The sequence below is a fragment of the Manis pentadactyla genome, chromosome 3 (assembly GCF_030020395.1).
Source record: "Manis pentadactyla isolate mManPen7 chromosome 3, mManPen7.hap1, whole genome shotgun sequence".
In the NCBI taxonomy this organism is placed as follows: Eukaryota; Metazoa; Chordata; class Mammalia; order Pholidota; family Manidae; genus Manis; species Manis pentadactyla.
The window spans coordinates 213,509,263-213,531,400 of record NC_080021.1 but is presented as its reverse complement, the minus strand read 5'-3'; the positions used below and the strand labels follow the sequence as shown (position 1 = coordinate 213,531,400).

The 22,138-nt window shown below is 47.6% G+C and overlaps 1 protein-coding gene across 12 annotated transcripts in view; it reads right to left on the bottom strand.

Moving 5' to 3' along the window:
- The window catches only part of RALGPS1 (Ral GEF with PH domain and SH3 binding motif 1), a 286,396-nt gene extending 273,698 nt beyond the window's left edge, over positions 1-12,698 (bottom strand). The window contains exon 1 of one of the 12 annotated variants that reach the window (XM_057499045.1): positions 12,537-12,698. The gene's annotated coding sequence lies outside the window, so the exon portion shown is untranslated. Of the gene's footprint in view, positions 1-12,045; positions 12,165-12,424 lie in introns of those variants that run through there. The other 11 variants (XM_057499050.1, XM_057499046.1, XM_057499043.1 and 8 more) reach the window with 11 other exon arrangements.
- Between the last annotated feature and the right edge of the window lie 9,440 nt (positions 12,699-22,138).

The following is a 22,138-nucleotide window of genomic DNA, read 5'->3' as shown; positions in this document are numbered from 1 at the left end:
ACTTTATTTATCTATTCCACAAATAAGCAAAGTCATATGGTATTTGTTTTTCTCCACCTGGCTTATTTCACTGAGCATAATACCCTCTAGGTCCATCCATGTTGTTGCAAATGGCAGGACTTCTTTTTTATGGGTGAATAATATTCCATTGTGTATATGCACCATCTCTTCTTTATCCATTCATCTACTGATGGACACAGGTTGCTTCCATAACTTGGCTATTGTAAATAATGCAGCAATAAACATATGGGTGCATATATCTTTTCAAATCAGGGATGTTTTCTTCAGGTAAATTCCTAGAGGTGGAATTACTTGAACATATGGCATTTCTATTTTTACTTCTTTGAAGCAACTCCATACCGCTTTCCACAGTGGCTGCACCAATTGACATTCCCACCAACAGTACAGGAGGGTTCCCTTTTTCCACATCCTCACCCACACCTGTCATTTCTTGTCTTTTGGACAGTGGCCATTCTGACTGGTGTGAGGTGCTATCTCATTGCGGTGTTGATTTGTTTTTCCCTGATGATTAGCAAAGTAGAGCATCTTTTCACGTGCCTGTTGGCCATCTGTATGTCTTCTTTGGAGGAATGTCTGTTCATTTTTCCTCTGCCCATATTTTAATTGGGTTATGTGGTTTTTTGGTGTTGAGGCAGTGACCACTCTTTAGTAAATGTCTTTTCTTGCCTTTGTGTCCTCTTCTATAAAACTGGAAAGTGTAGCTAACCTTTAAATGGTGTCTGAACCTTTTTACCAGCGGATGTGGTTATTCCCCTCATCTGGTGATGTCTGCATAGCTGAACCTCTTATTACTGAAGTTCTTCTTTATTTCATACATTTACTATACTGGTGGGGGTTAGTCCAGTGGAAACACCTGCAGAGGTACTCAGATGGTGATAGGGTTATCCTTGTAATTATTATTACCATCATTATTGAACCATTACTCTGTGACAGACAGCTTGCTAAGCACCTTAACCTTACAGTAATTCTCTAAGAGAGCCATTATTATTATCCTACCCATTTACTGTGAGACAGCTGAGGCCCAAAGAGGCTAGATACCTTACCCAAGAACAGTCAATAAGGATTTCCTCACTGGCGGTGGCAGTGAACCCTTGGGTTTGGCTTGGGCAGGGTTTGAATCCAGCTCAGGCTGCCCCATATTCTGAGCTATTTCTTTATGCTCCCCCCTATTAGAGCAGAACAGCACTTCACGCTCCACCCTGGTCCGTGCACTCCTGCCTGTCCATCTGTTCCCTTCTCTTTGCCTAAGCACTGAGGCTTCTCGACTCAACAAACATCAATCCCTTTTCTTTTTCTTTTCCTGAGGGACAAATGGCTTCATACCAGGGTGGTCAGCCCTGGCATTAAAGACATCTACTTCCCTGGTTACCACTGATCCCTGCTCACCATTCCTTAGCTGCGGCTTCAGCACCAGGGTGAGTGCCAACCAGGTCTTTGCCTCTGTCCTATACACACTCCAAGGTCTTTGGGGTCAGGGTACTACTTAAAAGACACATGTTGTATTACAGATCAGTTTCCCACTGGCTCTCCCAGATTAAAGGCCCTTCACCAGGATCTGTAAGCTGATCTCAGTCCAGCATCTGAGCCTACCAGGGGTTTGGACTTCCACTCCTGCCGATTTAGACCCCTCCCTCCACCAGCAGTCGGGGTAGTGCTCGTGCACTCTGACTCTGAGACCCCGCCTGTAGACTCTGGAGATTCTACAGCAGCCTGTCCCCTGCTACCCAAGCTCAGGATCCTCAGGGCACCAAAGATGCACTCCCAAGTCACAGGGTCCAATCTGAATGGTTTTATCATCTTCCCAAAACTTTTTCCAACAGAAAGCTGCCTTTCCTAGGACCTAGACACACACCCTTCCCACAAGGTTGCAAATCTACCCTGAACCCCAGAATGTTGAATGGGGCCCCAACTTTCCTGTTTCAGGAACCACAGACTTCAGCCCAAAGGACCAGAAACAGAAGGCGTGAGTGGGCTGCTTGAGAAGGTTCTGAGGGAAGCGGACGGTTCTGAGACTGGCTGCAGCCCTGAGCTGCGTACCTCAGGCCCGCGCATGGAGGCGAAGGTAACTAAGACGACCCCCTCACGTGAGACTGGCCCCGACATCAGAGCAAACACGAGTACCAAGGGCGCACAAGGGCACTCAGCCTCGGGGACCGGGCAGAGGCCCTGCAGGGAGAGCTGGAGGGCGCCAGCTACCGTTTCTGCACCAGTACCTGCCGAGGCCACGCACACCTCCCTGATCCCTCCTCCGGCTCCTGCTCTGACTCTGGCCCTGTGTTCTGCCCTCGGTGGTGCTCCCCATCAGACCCAGACCCTCTGCTCAGCACGTATGACTTCCCTGAGTAATCCAACACCTCTCCTTCCTCTTCAGGCCAGCACGTGAGGACAACCCCGTCTCTCACTCTAGACCAGTGGGGCATCAGAACCCCCTGGAAAACTCCTCACCGTGCAGATGACTGGCCTCTCCCCCCCAGGCACCACAGGGGGCCCGCTGCTCCCGGGAGTGAGAACCACAGCTCCAGCCCAGGCTCCCACGGAGCCCCCGACGAGCAGGCCAGCTGCTGAATGCCATCCCACAGGCACCCAAACTCAGGACAGCCGACTGAACTCACTGCTCCTCCTCCCCCACCCCACATCCCCTCCCCATTCCTTGTCTCTGGAACTGGACCAGCACCTCACTCCACTGAAGTGAGAAGCCCTGACATCATCACCCCATGCCCTCCTGTCCGCTAAGTCTCCCAGGAGAGAGGCCTCCACCTCGGTTCCTCCCAAACCTGCCTTCTCCTCCCTGTCCCCGGGGCCAGCATCAGGTGCTATGGCCCCCTCACTCGTCTCCCCACCCTCCATCCTCCACACCGGGATCATAACCGACCTGCTTCCCTCCCCCTGTGACTCTGGACCGATTCTCCACGGACTACAGGGTAACTCTGAACTCCTGAGCACTGCCTGCAAGTCCCTCTAAGGACCGATCCCCAAAGGCCTCTCTAACCTCATCCCCTGCCGGCTCCTCCTCACTCCCCTCACCACGAGCCTCATGCTCCAGCAGCACCACACGGCTCTCGGCTCCTGAGACGCGGCCTGCTTGTTCCCGCTTCTGTGCCTCTGCACCATCCATCCATCTGTCCAGGTCCATCCTCACCTGGGAAAGTGAAAATCTATCTCTAAGACCCCCTGTGTCTGATTTGGTCCCATGAGCTTCCCTCTCCACTTCTTACTGCCTCTGACCCAGCGTGGTGATCATTCATTTGCTCCTGTCTGTCTGGTCTGTGGGCTCCGGAGGGCAAGGACTGTTGTGCCAGGCCCATTTACGTGCTCAGTAAATGTTTATTTCAGAAATGAAAACCACTAATGGCATTAAGGTGTTCCTCCAGCCCCTAAAAAAGCAAAGGAAGCCACCAATCTTTATAGCAATAAAAATAAAGCTGACTGCTATCCTGGAAACCATGGCAAAAAATGTTTCAACAACAGATGTCTTTGGTGATAGATGGGACTTCTCAAAAAGAGGAGCAGCAACTATGGTATCTGTCAGGGATTTCCAGCACCAGCCAAGAAAACAATGCTGGGCCACTACAGTGTCTGTGCTCAGAGCTCCAGCCACACCGGCCTTCAGTTACTTCCTGAATTCCCTCTGCCCGTGTCCCGTCTGGGCCCGCGACAGATGCAGCTGCCATCTCCTCACCTGGCCAACCCCAGCTCCTCTGGGGAGCCGCCTCCGACCCTCCTCACAGGCAAAACCTCCCTGTTCACAGTCACGAAGCCCCTCATCCTCCTCTTTTGTGTCTGTCATCAGTGCTGCAATTGATGTTGCATATATTTGTTATTGTCCTTGTATTTATTTTTATGATTATTTAACTTTGCTACTAGACTTAAAGCTAGAATATAGTGACGACCAGACTTGTCTTTTTCCTCTGCTGTGGCTCCACACTCAGCATCATGCTAGCACACTGCAGGCCCTAAATAAGAACTGGGTGGATGGATAGGCAGACAGACGGATTGGCAGGCAAGAGGTCAAGAAGACAAAGAAAAACGAGTAAGGCTGCCTTTGGCTATCAGTACAATACTTTAATATCATCCAGCTCTCTTTATGCTGACTCAACCCACACAAAGCTATCTCAGATCTAAAAACTGGGGTTTCCCTACTGGAAAAAGGATGCACACACACCAGGAATATTTCTGTTTATTTGGAAAGCAGGGGTTCAGGGCAAATTGACACACTTGTCTTTCTGGCTTCATATCCAATCATCGTTTTGTAATACCAGGCTCCTCTCTGTTCCACGTGTATACTGCCTATATTGATAAAAAGGTTTCAAGAATCAGCCCTTAGAAAGCCCCCTAAGATCAATGCATATATTGCTAACAAACCACAGAGACCCCATCACCAGATACCAGAGCTGCATACTGTCAGGTCTCGTGCAGTCATATGTAGATTCAACAAAGGATCTTGAAACTGAGGTTTCCATTGGAAATAAATGCTGCTTCATGGACATGGCCTATGAGCAATGTTATATGAATTGCAGGTAGTTGTTGAGAAACTGAAATATGCAAACGGATGTGCTAAAGTCCAAGGCTTTTGCTGGGTGGGGAATCAGGACACCTGAGTATGAAACTAGAAAAGTCCCACCCCCTGTCTGGAAAGTGGGAACAGTGGATCAACGCTCTTTAACTTTCAGGAAGGACTGATACTGCATCTAATGAGCACAAAGGCCAGCAGTGTTCACGGCAAGAGAGCCCCACAGCAGGTGTACCCAGAGACAAATCAAAGAAGCTAACTGAAGCAACCAGCATGTTTTGAAAACAGTAAAAGAATGCTACATACCAATTAGCAAGTAACCTCTAATCTCACTAAAAAGCTTCCCAACAAGAACAGATTCTAATTACCAACCAATCGGCACATGCAGCCATTACTATACTTCAGCCACTTACAAGAAACATCAGGGTTTCCTGGTACCAAATATGAAACCAGACCTTATACCCATCACTTCAAATTGAACTCAACTCCTCAAATTCAGTTATCAGGAAACTAAAATAATAAAACCAAGATTAACTATTACAAATACCTTTTCTCAATGAATCCCTGTTCTCTTATCTCACCTGTGACCTCACCAACTCTGTTAGGAACCACAGCTTGGGTGTGAGAAAAGACACCCTCAGATTCTCCCAAAGCTATGTCTTTGGGCAATTTGTTTAACCTCTCTGAGCTTCCATTTTCTCTGCACATCAAAGCCTGCCCATCCACCCTGAAAGAATCATTATGAGGCTGAACAAAACAGGTGTCAACAGACTTTGTAAAGTGTTGAGATATTTAGTGAAGGGACCTGAGATCCAACAACCTTTTCCCTTCATAGATCTAAATCAGTCACTGGGCACTCATTTCATCTGTTCATTCAACAAACATTTAGACGCACTTACGACGTGCCTGATGCTATGCCAGACACTGAGGACCGTTAGTGAGCCAAGAAGCCAGTCCCTGACCTGCCGGGACCGCATCACGCGGCAGCCGTGGAGACAGACACAACCAACAGTCACACTGAAGAGCATCTCATTACACCCTACAGGCCAGGCTCACAATGTGGTCTTTTTACTAACAGAAACTAGAAGCCACTGGGGGTTTTCAGCAAAGGGAGTGACATACTCAGATCATTACGGCTGACCTGGACTAGCCCTGGGGGCCAGGCCCAAATGTGGTGAGAAGGACGAATGCAGACTTGACTCTGCAAAGTCTCAGGGGTGGAGTAGGGGAAGCCGCAGACTTGACTCTGCAAAGTCTCAGGGGTGGAGTAGGGGAAGCCGCCACTGGGCACACAGGGGTATTACATGCTGCAGCCGGGTCTTGTGAGAGCCCAAGCAGTGAACTATCTGTAAATGCTAGTGGATCAAAGTGTTGGAGATGTGGTGCCTAGAGGAAAAATGAAACACAGCTAGCTGCAGAAAGGACACAAAATAAGAAATATCTTTTTTAGTGAACATCACTAATGCCACATAACAAAATGTATTGCCACAAAAAGACATAGTAAATTCTCCTGAATTTATCAACTTGTTTTCCATCACTGTATAATTGCTCAGAAATGTATCAAAAGCAGAGATTTCTCTTGACCTAGTTATCAAGCGTATACAAGAGTGGGTGAGAATTATTGTGCCCAATAAACACGAGTTTAATTAGATTCATTACTCTTTCTTTTGTCTCTAATAAGATGACTTTCAAAGAAATCTTGAAAGGCCACACATTTAAATTTTCTTCTTATTACTGAAGTAGCCTTAAGATAAAGCCTTAAAATAAAAATATTTCAGTCCTAAAGAGGATAAGTATCATGTTGCATTAGTTCATGTTAAAGGCCCATTATTTACATGGAATCAAAGAACAATGAAATTGAAAGAACTTGGGAAACCAGCCTTCAGTTCCTGGACTGGCCTGAGAGACAGCACACCCGCCCCGCACCAAGGGTGAGGGCACCCCCTCCCTCACCAGCACCTCCTGCTTGCATGAGAGTCTGAGGCCTGCGTCTGCAGTCCCAACACAGGTGAGTTCTGCCTGCCACCCTGGGTGCTCCTACTAGCCCCCCCCACCAAGCACACCTGGGCTTTAACACATTCCTGTGCGATAACTCATATCACTTCCACGGGCAATAAATTAATACTCCCACAAAAGCATCCTGAAAGCCCCCTAACAACAGCTTGGGAGAACACCCCTCTAGCTCATGTTTCCCAGGTGCTCAGGGTGTGTGAGCACTATGCAGCCCGCCCCGTGTTATCTCCCTGAAGCCTCGCATGAACCATACAGGGGTAAGTACTATCACACTTGCTGCGTCCATGGAAACTGGTGTGGCCACCTGCCTGAAGCCCCAGAGCTTACAAGTGGCGGAGGACAGGAACCCGCATTGCCCTGATTGCGGAGGCTGTGCTTTAAGTGTGGCCCTCTCCACTTCTCTGATGATAAGAGAAAAATCTGCAAAGAACACTATGCATTTGAAAGTTCTGCAGAAAAACCATGGGATGATTTGCTCTTCTGGGTCTTCACAGTTTTTGCTCTCCTCAACAAGTACGGGTGAGACAACCTGACTCACACCTCCCCTGGGGAAACGTCATGGAATGCATCAGTGCAGGTGATCAAAAAGAAGGCGCTGGTGGTGCTGCTGGGCTAGAAACCACCTTTGAGAAGAGCTCACACAAAAAAGGGGAAGGAAACACTTGTGGACAAACCCAACGCCCTGGAGTCAACAGGGCCTATAGGAGGGTCCCAAGGACTCCTTGAGCACTCTGACTCCAGAGCTGGTTTCTCAGACACCTTGGCCATCATCTTCACCTTCACCACCAGACTAGAACCCAGAGAAACAGCCGAAGAGGTGCTTCCTGGCGCTCCCGAAGAACCACGGATAATTACGACGGCAGTGAGGACTGGAGGAGCAGCTTCCTGCCGGGCACCCAGCCAAACACTCCTCTGCACTGTGTCACTGAATCTTCAGCAACAGCCCTAAGTTAGGTGGCACTGTCCTGCCCAGTTTACAAGTCAGTAAACCGAGACTCAGAGCAGGGCAGACACTGGTCTGAGGTCATAGAGATCATGTGAGGAAGAGCCAGGACTAGAACCCTGGGCTGCCTGGCCCCAGAGCCCGAAGCTGCTTGGCACCTCACCTTCTGCTGGCTGGCTGCTTGCGTGTGGCTCCTCCACCTACCCTGAGCTCTGCAATGGCAGTGACAGAGCTTCTTCACCTCCATTTACCCAGCATTCAACAAGGGTTTAGCCCAAAGCAGGAACCCAGCAAGTCTGGTAAAGGAATGCCCACATGAAGGAAGTGAAGCACCCCTCTTATTAAAAGAGTGGCCCCAGAAATGCCCCAGGATGCCCCTCATAGAAGCCAACCCAACCAGCTCTCCACCACTCTGGCCAAAATCTACAGACCACTTACTCAGCAGCCTTGAACCTGCTCCTTTCCAACTCCTCCCCTGGGGAAGGATGAGCAGCCATAATTCTGAGGAAAGGTATGGTGGGCTTCAGCAACATGAGCAGCTTATCTTTAGAATTGTCCCTTTTTCTGCTTCCCTATCTTGTCCCAGAGCATCTGCAACAAATACTTCTTCCCTTCCCTAACCCTGAGACTTTGTAGGACAAGTATCACCTGCCATCCCCAAGGCCCACAGCTAGCATACGGCGCGGCACATGCCTGTCTCAAATCAGCACTGAAATACTTGGGCAGTGAAGGAAGAGAATCCAGAGACTGATTTTCACCAGAGAATTGATGGCTTATCAATAAGAGTCTGCCAACATTTGGCAGCATGACTTGTCTGAGCAGAGGTCCATCAACACTCACCAACAGCCTGCCCTGGGGCCTCAGCAGCAAAGAAAGCAGACCTTCCCTGTGCAGGGAGGAGTCACAGGCATAAAGTAATGCATGCAATAACACAATGCCTGCTCTGATCAGTAATGCATGCAATAACACAATGCCTGCTCTGACCAAGGTGTGCACACTATGATCAAGGGAGCACAGGGAGTGGTCACTTGTGCCAAGAATTGAGTAGGTTTTACAAAGGAGGGGAAATGTGAGCTGGGAAACCATTTCCAAACCACCCTGGGAAACGTCATTACTTCCCACCTCCATGACCCCCATACTGGATTGGGCCCACCCTCCGGTTCTGTAATCAGAGGCTTGTGCCCCTGTCTCCCTGCACAGTATGGGAGCATCTAAAGGGCAAGGACTTTGGGCATTCTCCGTGGCCCACCGTCAACTTCCCAGTAAATATCTGCTGACAAAGAATAATAAAAGAGCCAACTTTAGATCATTAATAACATAGCAGTTACTATGACCTGCTACTGCTGCAGGCATTTTTGCATGCATATTTCCTCTGCACAAAACCCCCAACAGGTAGATTATGTTATCACCATCCATTTTACAGGTAATAAAACTGGAAAGCAGAAATATTAGGTAAACTGTCCCAAGTCATACAGCCAGTAAGTGACAGAGCTGAACTTTGTATCACAGGCTGAATGCAAAATCAGTCTTCCATTACTAGTGAACAAATCCCTTTTCCTTCCTCTCTGTCCTTTGCCATGCACCCAGATGCACCGCCTGCCCTTTAGTCTATTGTTCGTGGGATCAAAGCCACTTCTTTCCTAGCAATGAACAAGGGATGTTTCTTGTTATTCTTCTAAACAATGACTGCTAACCATTACTGAGCAAACATTGCGGGGCAGGGGGGATACACAATTGTGCTTACAATATCTGTCAAAAACATTTGTTAAGGAGGAACTATATGTACCAATTGGAACATTTTCCAGTGTTGGAACAATTTCCAACATTTGGCAGCATAGATCAAGTGAATAGATGAAGGAGCAAGTGCATGTAAAAGAATATATAATAAACAAGAAAATGGTAAGAGTGGTTGCCTCTAGGCAGAGGGGCTGAAAGAGCTTGAGGGAAGAAAGATACTTTATAACATGTTCCCCTTTGAACTACTTGCTTAAAAAAAAAAATCCATGTTTCCTTTTTTTTTTTTTTTACTTCTTAAAAAAAGACAAAAACACCATTTAAAGAAACCATGTTATTTCCAGGCCTTTCCCAAATGCTCACATACATGATTACAACCATGAAAAATCATGCATTTATTAACAAAAATTAAATGAAATTAATCTGTGGTGAAATAGGACTGTGAAACAACTTTTGTGTTTCATGTGGAAGTTCATTAATTTCACTAATGTTCTTGCAATTTTTTTCTTATGATAAATTTTGAAGGTAGAGATACAATATACATACTAGCAGCAGGGACAATTTTCCACACCTTCTTCTTAAAGTCCTTCATCTCTCCCGACAGCAAGTACTTAATGAGAACCTACTACGTGCCACGCATAGTGCAAGACAGATTTTGTTTTTTTTAAAGAACTAAATAAGTCATTAGTTTCTTTCCTCCAGCCTTTCAGGAAAATATGATGGCAGGCTAATCAGAATGCCAGACCTAGGATCACTCTTAATGTTCACAGTGTAACACCATCCTTACTCCGCTAAGAAAACAGAGGTCTGGGGAAGGGATGTGTTGAAGTTTACAAAAGAAGTGAAGTCCTCACAATTACCAGTCCTGCTCCCCTTTCCTGCTCCAGGCTGTTTTATTGCGTTGAAAGATGGGTAGGCAGGGAGGGGAGAAACAGCCTCTGGCTCTGCCTAATGTATCAGGCGCTCTCACATACCTTGTTTCACTTATTCCTCACAACAACCTCTCAAGGTGGGCATGATTATCCTTGTTTTACAAATAAAGAAACCAAAGCTCTGAGAAGCTAAGGAACTGAGGCACAAGGCTTCAAATGTAGAACCATCTGCCTTCCAAGCCAGAGCTTTTACCCTCCTGAAAAGGAAAATCCATTTTAAAAAGTGGACTGGGGCCGTATCACAGTGTCAGATGCAATATTTTCCATTAACAAAGTTTCTCTCTCAACCCTGGATGTTGTCACTCCAATAATAACACTGAAATTGTCGAGCCCCTCATAACCCAACACACGTTCTGACTCTGGTGTACTACCAAGTTTGGGATTTCCTTTTAACCCACAGAGCATGACGGTTAGACAGAGCGCAGGGGCAGCAATCTCTAAGAGCCATTTATGTAGTTCCTGCCAGGACAGCATGGGACAACTCACACATGATGCTTCTAAACCCCCGGAGTACCTGCCACACAAGCACGGGCCCCAGTGAGACCCCACCCCTGAGATGCCATCCCCACCATGTTACTGGGTCACCACCATACCAACTAAGTGGTACGCGCAAGGCCAGCACCTTGGTGCTTAGTCCCCAAAAGCCCATGGCTCCTAAAGTAAAGAAATATGTAGGCAGTAGAGAAGCCTCCTCCTGCCTTCTCTTCTGTCCATGCAATGCAGGGAGGGTTGGTCAAATTGCCAGTGAGCAGAGCATTGCACCCCATCACACACATGGGATGGGACACTCTGAATAGGAGGGAGCCCCCGCTTATCTCATTTTCTTCTCTCTGCCCCATAGGAACCTAATGAAATTCTGGCATTCCCCTCTTTTTGATGTCCTTATTCTGGAATGTGGTAAAAATCAGAATCTGTACTTAGACAGGGAGGGCGAATTCCATGAGGCTCAAGTCCAAGCTTCATGCTGCAGCTCAGAGTCCTCCCTGGGGTTGGGGTCTAAAGGTCAGGCAACAATGAAATGTTCCTCTGCTTTCCATCTGCCATTGCTCTCTGCCACAGTTCCCTCAGAGGCCTCCATCTGAGTCACGATCCAGGACAGGATTTCTTCTGGGGACTTCCTGTCACAAACCTCATCCCCAACTCGAACAAGAAATTGGTCTAGTGATTAGAAATACCCTCCTTTTTAGATCCCCCCACCCAGTCCCCAAATCCAATCTGCAAACCGGCACAGAAGAGAGAGACTCCTAACTTTACCCAAGGATTTGCTCACTAAGCATTTTTCCATCCTGTCCTCCCAAGGCCCCTGGGAGGCACACAAGACAGGTACCACGATGCTCATTTTGCAAGGAACGATAAAAGGCTCAGAGTGGTGAAAGGCTCTCCCAAGATAAAACAAAGGCAAAAGTTTCTGAACCCTCATTCCTGTTCTTCCCCCTCACCAGGCTGCCAAAATTCTATCTTTTGGAGATTACCACTGTTAAACTCTGCAGCAGCATCTGGTACCAGGAGCCAGAAAGCCAGGACCCTTCAAGCTTCACATTAACTACTCTTCAAGCACACACATTTCTCAACAGCTCATCACTGGATAACAGCCAGCCGCCCCCAACAGAGGCATACCCCTTCAACAGCCAACAGCGAAAAACGGCGCGCCCCACTTTGCGCCCGGCGTGGCATAGGGGAGCTGCCGGCCTAGCAACCAGGGCAGCTGAGACCCAAGTCCTACTCAGTAGAGGCATAGGCAGGCCAGGCGGGCCCTTCCGGCCCAGCGGCAACCCTCGAAGCCCCCAGAATCCTCAGAGAGGCAAAAGCTCTTGCTCCCACCCAAACCCCCCGGACAGCGGAGAAGGCGGCATTCCCTCCTCCCGCGACCCCTCACTCTGCCCACTGCTCACCTGGAGCTCGGCTTCCGGACCGGCAGCCACTCGGGGCCCCGCCCCAGCCCCTGCAGGTCTCCCTAGACCCACCCCTTGCACCTGTGGTTTCCTCATGGCCTCACCTCGCAGCCCCACTGGCAAACCTGTGGTCCCACTGGCCCCGCCCCCCACACCTGCAGCCCCCCCCGGCCCCTCCCTCCTGCCTCCTCCACCCCCGCCCCCGGCACCTGCGGCCTTGCCGCCCTCCAGCCCACACCGGCTGTTCTTCGTACCAACCCCGCCTGGGCCGGGCCCCGCGCTCGGAAACCCGCCCGACACCACCCCCGCCCCCCGGCCCCGCCTCCCGCCCCGAGGCCCCTCCCCGACCCAGCGGCCCTCCGGGTCCCGCCCCCCGCACCTGCAGCTCCCTCCGGCCCGGCCCGCAGGGCCTCGCCCCGCCCCGCGGGCGGCTCCTCTCACCGCCCGCTCTCGCTACCGCCGCCGCCGCCGCCGCAGTCCCGGCCGGTCACCTTGACGTGGGCCGCAGTGGCTGCCGCCGCCTCCTCATGGCCCTGGGAGCGGCCCAGGCGGCAGCAGCGCCTTCGCTCGGAGGCTGGGGCCGGGCCGAGCCGGGCCGAGGCCGGGCCGGGCGCAGACGGAGCGCGGGCCAACGCGGGAGCGGAGCCGATGCCCAGCCGCAGGAGGAACGGTCCGCTCCTGGGCCTGAGCGGCGGGCCGCACAGCCAATCGGCGCGCGGCACCGGACCAGCCCCCACCCCGCCACCCACAACCAGCTCGTCGCAGAGGAGGAGACACGCAGATCGGCCGGCTGGGTGCGCCAGTGCGCAGCCGCTGCAGCCTCGGTCCTGGCCTCGGCCTCCGCGCCAGCCGCAGGCACCCTCTAGGCCGGCAAGGATGCTCCGCTACCCGCACACCCAGCTCGGCGCCCCGCCACGCCCATCCCCTTCCTAGAAATAGTGGTGCATTTCACTCCCCATACATCCTTCTAGGTTCACACAATTTTCCCCCGAGATCTTCTCCTAGGACTTACTGTTTTCAACAAAAAATCGTTTTGTGAGAGACATTACCTTAATTCCATTCTTTACAGTTCAGAGGTGGACACAGAATACAGAACGTTAAAGCCAGAAGAAACCTCGAAGAGCCTCGGGTCCAAGCCATTTATTTCACAGCTGGGCGAAATTAGGCCCCACGAGAGAAAAGGACTTGCCTAAGACCACACCAGTGCAAAGCTGGGAAATGAGCCTGTCTCTTGTCTCCCTGCTTTCACATCCTTTACTCAGTGCCAGGCACGATGAGGTGAGCGGAGAGGTTAAGTCGTTTGATTAAAGTCGCAGAGATAATGAATTGCAGAGACGGCTGAAGCCAGGTCTGTGAAGCCCTAGAAAATCTGCAACCACAGAAAGCCTGTTCCGCCTCCCACGAGAAGGGAGGCCCTCCATCCTACCTTCCTGTGAATGACTGTTGGACACACAGAGAAGTACAACGTCATTTTGACAAACTTCAAATGCATTTTGCAGGAACATCAGAGTATGGAAAGAGTTGGTTTCTGTGCCTCCCAAAGCTTATGGATGAAAAAGAATCAAACAGAAAATATGTGAAGTCTGTGGAAATCAAGCCACTTCTAAGTCTTCAGGGATCTCTGAGGGAAATCTCTGCTATTTTGCACAAAGGAAAGAAATAATAATCAAAGAAGATACTTAACCATTTCACTTAAAGAGTACAAGAGAAAATGTAATGCAATGATTCTGTTCAAAACCTCTGAGTTCAGAAATGCACAGGGTGGGGTTTGAGTGCAAAAGCTGGGGAGACAGACTGCCTGAGTCCAAACCCTGGCTGTGTCACCAGTGGGCTGTGTATGTATGAGCAAGTTACTTAACATCACTGTGCCTTGGTTTCTTTACTGAACAATGAACATGCTGAAAATAGCATCCTCTTCTAAAAGGCTGTTGAGAGAATTAAATGAGAGGATATATGGAAGAGGTCCTGGCACCTAACAAGAGCTCAATAAACATTAGCAACTGTTATTTCTGCCTGTGTGACTTAGCCCAAGCACAGAAGGGGTTTAGCACAGTACTTGCAATATATGTTTGTTAATTGACATCTAATTATTCTTATGATGATTATGCATAGCTTCTCGATTTTCCTCAGTGAACATAGATTATTTTGTAATATTTCAAAAAGTTATTATAAACCCAATTTTAAAATGAGAAAACGATCTGAATAGATAGCTCTCCAAAGAAGATATGCCAATGGGCAATAAGCACAGGAAAAGATGCTCAGTATCATTAGCCATCTGGAAATGCAAATCAAAACCATAATGAGATATAACTTCACACCCATTAGGATGGTTTTAACAAATAAGATGGACACTAACAAGGGCTGGTGAAGAGGTGGAGAAAGTGGAACACTCATAAACTGCTGGTGGGAATGTAAAATGGTGCAGCACTTTGGGAAGACAGTCTGGCAGACCATGAGCGGTTAACTTCAGACTTACCATAAGATCCAGCAATTTCACTCCTAGATCTATACCCAAGAGCAATGAAAACACTTCCATCCAAACCTTGTATGTAAACATAACAGCGCTGTTCATAATACCCAAAAAGTAGAAAGAACCCAATGTCCATCAACTGATGGATAAATAAAATGTGGTATCCACGAACAGACTATTAAAAGAGTAAATGCTGATATACTCTATAAGATAGCTGAACCTTGAAAACATGCTAAGTGAAAGAAGCCAAATCACATGATTCCATTTATATGAAATATCCAGAATAGGCAAATCTACAGAGACAGAGAATAGATCAGGTATTGCCTAGGACTGAGGAATGGAAGAATCTGGGGTGATGGCTAAGGCATGTGGAGTTTCTTTTTGAGATACTGAAAATGTTCTAAAAGTGATTGTGGTGACGGTTGGACAACTCTGTGAATACACTGAAAGCCATTGCATGGTACACTTCAAGTAGGAGAGTTATATAGTATATGAATTATACCTCAATAAAGTTGTTTTTAGAAGTTATTGTAAGGTCTGATCAATCCTGTCACTCCCATCTCAAACACCGTGTAACAGGCTGGGGAGAGGATCTCAGTTACACCCGCTACAGTGCAGATTGCCTACTGTCAAAATGTGATACACTCGTCGCGGAGTGAGCCAGCACTCAGCATCTCATGTGTTTGAGTCATCCTCAATGAAGGGAAGGAACTTTTGAACCACAGGACAAAGGAGGGTTGGAGAAGTCACCAAGGAGCAATCTCCAAGCCAACTGCTTCTGCAGACTTGTAGTTCATGGAGACAAGCTTTGGGACAGTTCAAGGAGCTGTTTTCATTAGAGATGCTGACCAATAAGGAGGCTGTGTTGGTTTATACAGACTCTAGAGTAGCCCCCATAGTCGCCATCTCAAGTCCATGGCTTTATGTGGTCTCCTTCCCTGAGTATGGGCAGGACCTAACTTGCTTCTAACCAGTAGAATAAGGCAACATTTTTAGGATGTTGTGATTATGTTACATAAGATTGTAGCCCATCTTGCTAGAAGACTCCCACTTCCTGGCTTTGAAGACACAAACTGCCATGTGTGAGCTGCCGTATGAAGACCACTCATTACAGAGCTGAGAGCCACCTCCAGTCAACAAACAGCCAGCAGGAAATTGGAGGCACTCAGCCCAGCAACCTGCAAGAAATGGAATGATGCTAACAATCACATGAGCTCAGAAGCAGATCCTTCCCCTGTCAAGCCTCAGATGAGTCTGCAGCCCCCATTAACACCCTGATTACAGCCTTGTGAGACCCTCAAGCAAGGGGCACAGCTAAGCTATGCCAGACTCCTGACCCACAGAAACTTTGAGATAATAAATGTGTGTGGTTTTAAGCTGCTAAGTTTATGATAAAAGTGTTGTGTAGCAAAATACAACTAATACAGAGAGACGCACAACCCACCCGCCCTGGTGCCCAAGAGGCAGCTTCTCAGCAGAAACTGTCAGTGCTCAGGTGCACTGGAATTCAGTGCTTTTCCAGATCCTGGGAGCTGCTGTCCTTGGGAGCATCAGGGAAGAGGATAGGGTATAGCAAAGAGCACCATCACTGAAGTACAGATAGCAGAGGCAATGGTGAGGTACCCCCAAAGGGAAACAGCCATTAACGTGGGCAGCAGGGAGAGACTGGAAGAACAGAAGTTGAGAAAGAAGTTTTCAATTTGGTCAGTTCTAAGTAAGAATGATGACTTTGCCAATGCCCAACTATGTGGCCATGGACCAGCTTTGTGTCCAAACCTCACTATGTCTTAGTTTTCTCATTTGCAGGAAGGTAATATCCAGAGCACCTACTTTGTAGGGTTATCCTGAGGAAAGTGAGTTAATCCTCTAGTGACCCTGAGAATGCACCTTGCAGACCTCCAACTATTGGGGGCTTATTTGCCCAGGGGCCCAGCTGCTGCACTATGAAACCCAGCAAAGCATTTGTTCAGAAGCAGTACCACACATGGGCTGCACCCAGGGACAGCACATAGCAGGGATTCTAAGGCAGGTGTGTCTCTGGGTGACAGTGGAACTCCTTTGACAATCGCCTTGGGGTCCAGGACTGTCCAACAGCCTTTGTGAATCTCCCTTAGACTGCATGGTAATATAGGATAGAAGCTTCCTCTCTCCTTCTTGGGGTCAGACTTGCATCACAGTCTGATGGCTCTCTCAACTCTCTGCCCATTTCCCCTAATAAAATCCTTGCAGGTTTAATCCTGTATTGGCATCTGATTCTCAGTGAACCCAAACTGGCATAAGAAGTACCAGGAGTGGTCAGGGAAAACAGGTGCTAAAATGCAGATTTAGGATGGGCTTGTCCACTGCCCGGAACGCAAAAAGGATGCCCTCCTCCTGGAGCACAGTCTCTGGAACAAGGTGGTGCTCAAATGCTAACGATCTCACTGGTGGTGACCTGCAAAAATATCCCCAAGGAGAAGGATCCCGTGGTAAGTACCGTGAGGCCAGCATTTGGAAAAGATGGGGAGAACAATGCCTACAGAGACAGAGATGGCAGTTGGCTGGTTACAGCTAAGTTTTACTGTGGAAGGATAATGAGAGATTGGAGGCTGTCAAGGAGCAGCTAATGGCTGAGTGACTGCCAGAGAGCTCTGGCAGTGACCTACAAAGAGGCTCTCGTTGCTGGTAGTAGCAGGACGGACATAGTGAGTGGCCGGCTGAAGAGCTCCAGAGAAGTTTGAAGGCTCAGCCCAAGCAAGTCTGTTGGGTGAAGGTTAGGGCCCTGGTGGGGAAAACCTGGGATCTTAAGACATGGTACCTCTGAATGGATGTTCTTGAGGATGTTGGGCCTTGCAACATGCACCCTGGGCCCTACTGGGCTGGCCAAGCTGGTATATCTTCCTTGGTAAGAACTGGAGATATGACTGAGCTGCCAGGTGAGAGTTCCAGTCCTCTATTCATGGTGGGTTCCTCTGGCAACCAGTCCTTCCCATCTTTAGGGGATTTTCAAAAGTCCCCTCATTAATATAAGCTCATTGGTGGCTGAAAGGGGCTTGTTATGAATAGCAAGGCACCCATTTCACTTTTATGGCTCTGAAGATTTCTCAGGAACTGAAGACAAGAAACCAAATATAATAACAAAAGATGTTCCCATTGCTGTTATTGCTTAGGAAATTCTGAGGGGTTTGGGAGCTGCTGTGAGCTAGGAACCATGGACAAAGACCAAATATTATATATGAGATAGAAAAATCACAACATTGCAGGAAGATCCTGGTTATTAGAACCTAAAAGTTCAAAAAAGAAGCCCAGTGAAGCTGATCTACAGGATCATGAGAAAAATGAATTGTTTATTGTTTTAAGGCACTAAGTTTGGGGATGTTTTGTTACATAGCAATAGATACCATTACAAATATCTTCACATGCTGTGAGCATTCTGAAAGGTCTATCCAGGTATCCCTTCCCAAAGCCCTCCTGTGACCATCTTCCAGACTTTTTCTTTCCAAATCTCTGACCATCCAGCCCAACCATTAGCCACTGCCCATGAATCTATGTACAAATGCACTGCTGGTCAACTCTCAGTCCAAAAAATGGACAACCAAATGCATCTCCACAGGGAACTTTTCTCACCAGCTTTCAGAGACACTCGTGAACAGGGCTGTGATTTTTCAGCAGTCTGCGTAACCTGCGGCTCTGAGTTCATATCGAGGCAAAGGAGGCAATACAGGAGGAGTACGTGTCCTGGGCATTTGGGTCTCTGATCCATACGTACCTGTACCTCTGGACATTATCAAGTCCAATCTCTCACATACCATTTCTGCTTGATTGTGGCCAGCTGTTGCCTATGGCCAACCTCAGGGTTTGGCAAATCAGTTAATATTCAGTTCATTACAGGCACCACCTCAGGGACAGAATGACTCAGTGTTCATTATTAGAAATTGGAGATACTTTTTAAATTTTTAAAACTGAGATAATAAATAGTAGTTCCTACCTCACAGAGTTGCTGTGAGACTCAAGGGAATAATGCATGCATAGTGCTTAATACGTTGTCTGGCACCTCGTAAATGTTGAATAAATGGCAGCCATCATTGATTGGAATGACCAGTAGTCGAAGTAGCTTCCCATGTAGGTCTGCTGAAAATTAACATGCTAGACATGTCATATTTAACATACCACTTATGTCTCATTGGAGGTTAGCATTCTAATTCTATATGTCATTCTTTATACTTAGCGACGGTCCGTCAGTGGTAGATTCAGACCCACTTTCCCTACGTTCCAAAGTCAAGTTTTCCGGTGGACAAGGCTGAGGGCTGGCCAAGACCCTGATGAAGTCTCCAAGGAAACCCATCCAGGAGCCAATTAGCTGACCTTTCCTGAATACAAACCACACTGTCTGGGGTAATATTCTCTGTGGAAGAGTCTTATCAAATTTGGCATTTTATTTTTGTATTTCGTATTTTTAAAATTGAACTATAGCTAATATACATTCTTATACTGGTTTCAAATATACACGACACAGTGGTTCAACAGTTACCCGTATTATTAAACCCTCACCCCCACTAGTGCCGCTACTATCTGTCAACATAGGAAGATGTTACAGAATCTTTGCCTATATTCTCCATGCTGTACCACCATCCCTGAGACCAACTCGCGTTATGATTGGAAATTTCTGTGCCCTTTTATCCTCCTCAACTTCCTCACTCAGCCACCCCAAACCTTCCCCATAGTAACCGCCAGTTACTTCTCAGTATCCTCAACTTTGGCATTTTTACAATAGACACTCATAAGAACTCATTAAATTGAGTTCTACTGCCTCCCCATGGCCACAGGGTAAAATCCAAATTTCTTAGCTTGAAATAAAATACACCTCAACATCTGACTCCAACCATCCTATCCACTCTCATCTCCTAACTGCTGGTATTTATAAAGCATTTATTATATAAATACATGATCTCATTCAACAAATATAGGTATCTATTGGTGTTAAACAGAGAGGCCATTATGTAGATATTATTATGTAATGTAATTCATGTTGTATGTACACATGTATATTTTAACCTAAATAGTCTCATACAATATATGTTCTTTTGTAAGTGGCTTTTCCACACTCAACAATATGCCATGGATATTTCTGGATGCCATAAAGGCTAATATACACATTTACAACATCACTTTTAGTGATTCTCTACTACAGCATGGTAGGAATGTTCCAGATTTACTGATAGACATTATGGTGGCTTCCAACTTTTCACTATTATAAATAACACTGGGATGAATAAATGTATACATCTTTGGTTACTTGTTACATTATCTTCTTAGGTTAAATTTTAAAAGTAGTACTGCTGTATCAAGGGGAATGTGCATTTAAAATGTGCAGTTTGAAACATGGTACCATTCTATCTTCTTATATTTATACTGACTTATATTTCCAATGTCAGGGTATGAATGTCCCATTTTTCCCCCACCCTTGTCAGTACTGGGTATTGCCACCTGGATAGGTAGAGAAATGGCCTCTCATTTTTGCTTTGATTGCTTTCTACCTAAGAGGTAAAATATCTTTACTATGTACTTATTAGCCTGGAGTTTACTTCTGTGGATGGCTTATGTCCTTTCCTATTTAAAAACTGGACCATTTCTTTTTCTTATTAATTTCAAATGCTCTTCTTCTATATGTTGCAAAGGTTTTTTTCTAAATTTGTAGTGGTTTTTGTTGTGTTTTGTTGTTTTGCTTTTCCTAAACATATTTTACATTGTATTTAGTCAAAATCTATTTTTTTCCCTTAGGATTTCTTCTTTTCCATCTTATTCTCCTCCATTGCAAAAGCAAATAAGTGGTCACCTTTTGTTAAAAAAACAAAACGAAACACACACAACTAGTTCTTTCATGGTTTCATTTTTCTACAATTAATGATTAATCCACCTGAATTTTGTTTCACGGACTTGTCCCCTCTTCACTTAGCTGGGCCTCCTCCCTCAGACTGGGTCTCTCTGGTCCTCCCTCTCTCCTGCAGAATGGAAGTTCTCAAGGTGTGTCAAAACTGGCCCCGGGCACTTTTAGTCCTAAGGCTGAGGTCCCCACTTGCAGAATGTGCCCACTGTATCCAGCCAGTGAGTGCAAATTTTTATCCAATGCAGGACTAGCAGCATTTCAACGCTTTCTACAGGTACCAGGCTGGGCAAAGGCTCATGACAACGTAATCCTTTCCAAAGACAGCAGGAGGAAACCCTGGTCAGGCCACCTGAGTTCTGCTGTCCAGAGCTGAGTGCCAATCGTGCCCTGGATAAACCCCAGGTGCAGAATACCCTGTCCCTGATCCTCTGCCTCTGAGAGTTCTCAGGGTTACCAGGTCTTGTCACTGGCTCCCTACAGGTCATCAGTGAGGCTTCAAGCTTCAGCTGTCCACTCAGGAAGGACACACTGCCCCATTCCTTCCACTGGGGCTTAGACCGTTACACCCATTAAAAGGGAAACGTTTCCACAAGGAAAACTGTAGGCAGAGAAGTGCTGGGTTGAAGTCTCCAGTACTCACAGGCCTGCTGCTGGTTGTCCCCTGACCTCAGTCTTAAGGCCTTTCAACAAAGCCTGGTGGCTGGAGGTCCCTGGAGGCCCATTCTGGGGAAAGGAGGACCACTCAGTGGAGGGAAAGGAGGGAACTGGTAGTTTAGTTATTGAATACCTAATAGCATTCCCATTTCACCCCCAGCCTGGCCAGGGTCTAGCGGGCAAGAGTGGGGAGAGAGGCCAGAGCTTGGGGAGACAGTGTGTTGAAAGGGCAAAGAGGAAGCGGGAGGAAGGCAGCAGCTGGCCCCAGCGCCTTCCCTCTGCAAAGACATACATGCAAGGCAGGAATCCCTTTGCCCAGCTGCGTTAGCACCAGCGCCCGTGAGGCTGAGGAAGGCGGAGCGATCCCAGGGAGAGGAAGCTCTGCAAGGGAATCGGGGTGAGGCAGTGGAGGAAATTCAGACGAAGAGTCCACTCTCAGGACCCAGATCTCCCAAACTGAAGGGGGCTTTCAATTCTCATACTCTTACTTGGAAAAGTAAGAGGAGAGACGGCAGAAGCTAACGGTAAAAAAAAAAATAACAAAAACAGAAACAAGGGAAACCAGCTCCAGAGACTCAGATGTGCAATGAAGAGGACGTCTGGCGGAGACAGCCTGGTTAAAGTAACAGTCACACAAAAGTGATTTGTTTGCCAAAGAAGTGTTCTTCCAAGTTACGGATTCCATCACCTCAGATCCAACAAAATTCTGTCAGAAACATGTCGCGTAAGAATATTTGTTAGGGCCCTGATGTGGAGGGAGGTGGGCAGACAGATGGGGAAGCAGGTACCCATGGCCTAGACGCTAGAGAAAATAGCTCAGTGTCATATTTAGCCTGAAGAAGTCCAAGGAGACGGCGAGAGGAATTCGGGAATGCTGTCATTATTTTAAGCACGTTGGTCCTGTGGAGTAGAACAGAAAGCCAGGGGAGAAGAATTTGGGCACAGGATAAGGAAGGACTTTCTATCGTGCAAAGCTGTCAAAGATGCGGTCTCTTGGGAGGTATCTAATTTCCAAAATCAAATAGAAACTGCAGATACTGTACACAGACTACTCTGACTGCAGGAATCCCAGTGTTGGGAGGTGCGGTGTAGATAGCTTGGGG